Raw genomic sequence first — 6000 nt, forward strand, 5'->3', positions numbered from 1 at the left:
TCAAACTCAGGGTTAAATACCATAAGCTAAAAATGTAAAAAATAAATAAATAAATAAACTTTCAAAAGAACCAATGAGGTGATTACTCCAATCCCTAGACCAATCACCCTTCACCATACAGGTTTCAATCAGCACACTTCTCTTACAAGGGTGCAGAAGGGCCCCTTCTAATCAAAGATGGCTTGGAAAATGTACTCAGAATTCAACAGCCACTACAAATAGACCCAGATGCAACAAACCTGTATCTGGACTTTACTACATCTACTAGCTAGACAAATTTAGGCAGGGAAAACTAAAAAAATGATTTTAGCAGCAGAAAAACAGCAGTCAGACTAAACAATGTTTACACAACAGAAAACCAGCAAGGAGACACTAAAGAATGTTTTAAACAGCAAACAAATCAGATATTTAAAACACTGCTTGTTGGAGAAAGCAGAACAAACAGAACAGATGCTTAACAAACAGTCAAAAGTAGCAACAGTTACTTTGCAATCAGTGAAAATAGCAAGCAAGCTTTGCAAACAGTGAAAACAGTAACAAAATGTGATTTAACAGGCACAGTAAGGCAGACAAATGCAGTCTAAACAGTGCAGTTTAATTTACAGTATTAAAATACAGTATTAAATAAGAAGAACACAAATAAAAATGCAGTAAATAGTATAATCAAGCAAAAAAAACAGGCAACTTATGGGTTTTGGGAAGCTCAGGAGCCTCTAGTGATCTGGAATCTCAATTCAGAGTTGTGGCTAATAGATCACCTCAGTTCAGCTCAGTTCAGACAAGAGACAGATAAACAATGTTGCTGTATGTAGATATTATGGCATTACAAACAGATTCTGAAAAAAAATTTAGTGAAGACTAGAGGAATGGAATACAACACTGAAGGTATATAGGATGAAACTGAGTACATATAAGACAGCTGTGGTGGTAGCACTTAAGAGGAATTTGAAGAAGCTGATAAATGAGACACATGGGAAAACAGTGAAAAAGGTCAGCAGCTTCGATTATCTGGGAGGGGTGGTTGAAGAGAAGGGAAGCCTGAATGATGAGTTCAAAGCTAAAATCAGAGGGGCTGGCTACAGTCACTCGGCATGAAGTGTCAGGGTTAGTGTGTGAAAGAAGTATTACAAAGACTCTGAAAACTAAGGCCTACAATACAGTGGTGCAACCAGTACTGCTGTATAGTGCAGAAACCTGGGCAATGATGGCAGAGCAGCTGAGAAAGCTAGAGGTGTTGGAGTTGAAGTACTTGAGATGGATAGCAGGAAGTACACTGTGGGCAGATGAAGAAATGACATCAGCAGAGCAGAAGCCAAAGTACTTCCAAGTGCAGTTGCCATGGTCAACAGAATATGATGGTTCATGAACATGTGTAGGAAAGCAAAAGACAGTCTGGCAAAGACAATTTGGGACAGACAGGAAGAAATTATGAGAAAATGAGGAAATCCAGCAAAGAGAAGGATGGATGGATTGTGTAACAGAAGAACTGTGACAGTCGGGCATGACTGTTGAAGAAGGTAGAAGAGTGGCATTGATTAAAGAGAGATGGCCACAGTTAAAATGACCCCTCAAACCCATGTAGAAAATGCAAAAAAATGGTTGATGATGATAATGATTATAATGATGATGAGGCATGGGAATGGTCACAATGCCTTGCACTGCATGTTTTTTTTTTTTTGTTTCATTTATCTGATCACTATGAAACATCTGAGGTATATTCAGTCAACAAAGTAGCTGCAATGACTGGGCACTTTGTGCGGGAGTGTGTGTGTGTAAGTTTGCACATGTATATGAGTGTGTGTGTGTGTGAAATAATTAAATACTTAACATAAGTTATACCTTGAAAGTAAATACTCCCTCCAACAACAATTACATGTGCTACAACTTTGAAACATTAGGTGGAGGAAATATTTTATATCAGAAATATATTTTAAAAGCATATATATCAATTAAAAAACTATCTCACAGATAAGGCATTCACTCAGGAGTGGCCTTAGGTCAACTGGCGCCCTAGGCAAAAGGGCTCCACGGCGCCCCACCACCACACCACCTGGTGCCCCTATCCTGGTCTACCTACACAAAATAAATATTGGAAAAGTGCCCCTGCTAGAGCAGCGCCCTAGGCGGCCGCCTAGTTGGCCTATGCCTAAGGCCGGCTTTGCATTCACTGAACACAATAATGCCATCTAGGGTGGATGTTTTCATCTGTGGCCTTAGGCCTCACAACACCCCTGTGCAGTTTAATTCCAAGACAATGCTCACCCAGTCAGGCATTGTCACTTGCATAATGAAAACTCCATCAGACAGGGAAAAGATGAGTCCTGTACTTCATGAGAAAGTAAAAATATAGGGAGGCTTTTCAACTGCCAAAATTAATTAAATAAATAAATATAAAAACACATGCAATTAAAACTATAAACTCTGGATTATCATTTGCACTTGCATATTTAAAGAGGGTATAAAAATCACAGAATCAGCATTTAATAATGATGTTTTATATCTGCTTTAGTTGAAGCCTGGGTTAATGTTTGTTTTTTTTTCCATTAAGAGTTAAGATGAAAGCCATATTTGTGATGGAGGAGCTGTTCTGAATCTGCCAATCAATTTATCTGGAAAATATTAGTGTTTTAAAAGGCTTGTTGTTGTCTGCACATGTAAGGGTTGACTAGATAGGCTGTCTTACTTAGTTCATAATATATACAAAAACATATACCTCTACCATATAAATGCTATGCTATTTGCTCATCAAAGTTTCAAAGGTTGGGGTGGAAACATGGAATGGCATTCTAAATCCTTCAGTCTCTTAGTATTAACCTCAGCCCCCAGTTCAAATTGCTTTTTCAGGGTCTGTAAGTAAACTGGGAATCTGAGAATCTTTCTTTTAGGAGGATACATATCCCACCAGACTTGCTGCTCAATTCCATCTCTGACCCCCAAAATATGTTCCTGTTTGTCTTCTGTATCATGCACTCCCAAAAAGTTCTAAAAGAAAAAAAAAGAAAAAACACCATTTCTGCTTGTTGTACCTCTGCATTATTATCTTCCAGTATTGTTGCTGTTTCTCAAATCTTTATCATTCCCTTGTATTCTCAATCAATTTATCACCAAACTCTACTTGCAGCACAGTACATCTCCCATAGGTGAAGAAAAAGTCCTGGTGTACTAGTAGAAGTTGTTTTACCTATTGACTGACTAAGGATGAATAAAAGATTGTACAGTCAGTCCCTTGAGCTTTTTTTACATTTGCATAAGAGCTGAAGTGACAGAAGGGACTCTGGGTTCAATTTGCTGCTGAGAGTGCAAAATAACCTAATTGTTGTATTCTGATATAGATATTTACTATTTATTCCCCCAAATACCTTGCAAATAAATGAAAGCATTTCTATACTCTAGAAAATAAGGTAATTACAAAAAAAGAAATAAATAAAATAAAATAAAAAAAATGGTTTCAGTCTGTAACTTAAATGCCAGAGAAATGAAACTATGGTAATCTAAAACCAAAATCTCAAAAGCAAGTAAAATGAACTGAATATGAGATTACAGACCCAGTCATATACTTACAGTATAACAGTGTTACATGCATGATAAGGGCATTTGAACTGCAAGGGTTAATTTGTTGGTTAAGTCACAGTAGCTATTCACAATGCAGGAACCAAGTGTTAGAAAGGCTGTTGTATATCCACAGTTCCTTTATTGCTGCTTTGAACAACCTTGGAAGATATTGGTCTCAGAAGACCAATCAAAGCAAAAAAGCAGTGTAATGAGGCTCTGGCTATGCAATTATCTCTAACTCCAGATCTATAATTCCACACTGCCCACTCACTTTCAATAACAGCTGCATTTCCCAGTTTATTTTTATTTGTGAATAATGAGAAAACACAAACAAGAATTTTAAAAAAGGAGTAATAGTTATACAAAGTATTTCTCCTCTACATATCTGTGTTATTGATGCTTTATTATTTATTTGCTTCCCTCCTTGTTCACCTGGGTCAAGCCTTCACACCTGTTTTCTTGCTTCCTGGCACTTGTATCATTGCAGATCTACTCTTCTGTCTAGGCATAACCTTACAAACTTACATATGTACTTAGCATTTATACCTGCAACATGTACGTTATGTGACTCTTTTCTTAAGGTGAAGGACTTTTTTCTTAAGGGGGTAGCTGGGCTCACATTTCATACAGCTTTAACCAGAAAAATAAATAGATTTAATACATTTCAATTAATTTTGTCCATTAGATATCTATGGCACCTATGGAGCTGCAGGAAACAAAACAGTGCTGAAAAAGAAATTCAATGAAGAAAATCAGATGGCGTCCATTCCACAGTGTGATAAATGCAATTTGTGCGGGTTCCTAACACTCATCTCAGATGTATTAACAGACATGCTGAATCTGAGGCTCATTATTTCTATTTTCTTAACATTTACATTATTTTGTATTACTGCACAATAACATGTAAACAGTTACAATTATTTCTAAAATGATTTATTTTCTAGATTATTTTTGTCTGTATGTCTGTTGACCTTCAAGCTTTACCATTGATTTTGAACCAATTTGTTTCCCTGCCATTGGAGAATTTCCAGTATGAGGGTAAGTAATGAGCACATAAACTGTATTCAGACATTCATACAGGCAACAAGAGTGCTTTTACTTAAGCCCTAACCCTACACTTGATGGATGTGACATAAGTACTTTCATCACTGTAAGGCCTACTATGACATCCCTGAGTATGTAATTGGGTGTGTATATGTGTGTGAGTTTGTGTGTGTGATGTGCGTGCACATCCATGCGTGCATGCGTATATGTATTATCACTCTCATGCAAACATGTCAGCAGAAACACCAAAATAATCCCCAAACATTTTAGCAAGCCAATAACTCTCTTCTGAAGCCTGGAAAACCTACTACCCCTACTCCATCCATCAACAGTACAACAGACTGTTTAGCTACACAATTTAATACCCTCTTCATTAACTCCATTACTTCCTTGCTAAACAACAGTTCAAACCCACCTCTATCAAAACCTATCACCACTGAATGTAACTATAACTCATTTTCTCTTAAGCCAAGCCAAACTAGTTATATAAAAAAACTCCTAAGTAAATTAAAAGCCTGCACTCTTGCAGCTGATCAACTACCCAACAAATTTCTAAAATTTGCCTCCTCATCTATCTCCTATCCTATATCAGTTCTAATCAATTGCTCTATCTCTGAACAGTACGTATGCCTCCAATGGAAAATATCTCATATCATACCCCTACACAAAGGTGGGCCCTCCATTTTCTTTCTAACTATAGACCAATTGCCATTCTCTCTCCCATAGCCAAACATCCTAGAAAAATGTATACATCAACAACTCCTTGACCACTTCCTTAAGAACAATCTTCTATCAAATAGTCAACATGGTTTCCTACCTAGGCATAGCACCAGTGCCACTCTTATAAGCTTCACAAATACTGTAAATCTCCTCAAAAAATAAAGGCCAACTCATTTCAGCTACATTCTAGGATATGTCAAAAGCCTTTGACACAGTATCACACCAAATACTTCTCAACAAACTTGCCTCATATAATCTTAGTAAAACATCTCTAACTTAGTTTTATAGCTCTCTCTCCAATCGATAACCGTCCACCAAATGGGATAACAAATGCTTCCCCTTTCTACCCATCACTGTTGGAGTTCCCCAAGGCTCCATCTTCAGCCACCTTCTTTTGATCATATTTAACAACAACCTTAGTTCCTCCATACAACTCACCTCTATCATTCAATATGCAGATGAAGCCTCTCTCAACTGGTCTGCCCCTTCCAATATTGAACTACAGGAAAAAAAACACAGAATGCCCTCCAAGACATACAAGCCTACTTATCTGAAAAAAAAAAAAAAAACTCATATTAAACCCCACTAAAACCAAGCTCATGTTTTTCAGTAATACTCCATCCTCTCTCACTATCTAGTCCTCTAATGGAAAAAAAAATGAATCAGTCAAGCAAACTCAACTTC

This window comes from Protopterus annectens, chromosome 3.part1 (assembly GCF_019279795.1).
Source record: "Protopterus annectens isolate FY-2018-M chromosome 3.part1, PAN1.0, whole genome shotgun sequence".
Taxonomy (NCBI): domain Eukaryota; kingdom Metazoa; phylum Chordata; order Ceratodontiformes; family Protopteridae; genus Protopterus; species Protopterus annectens.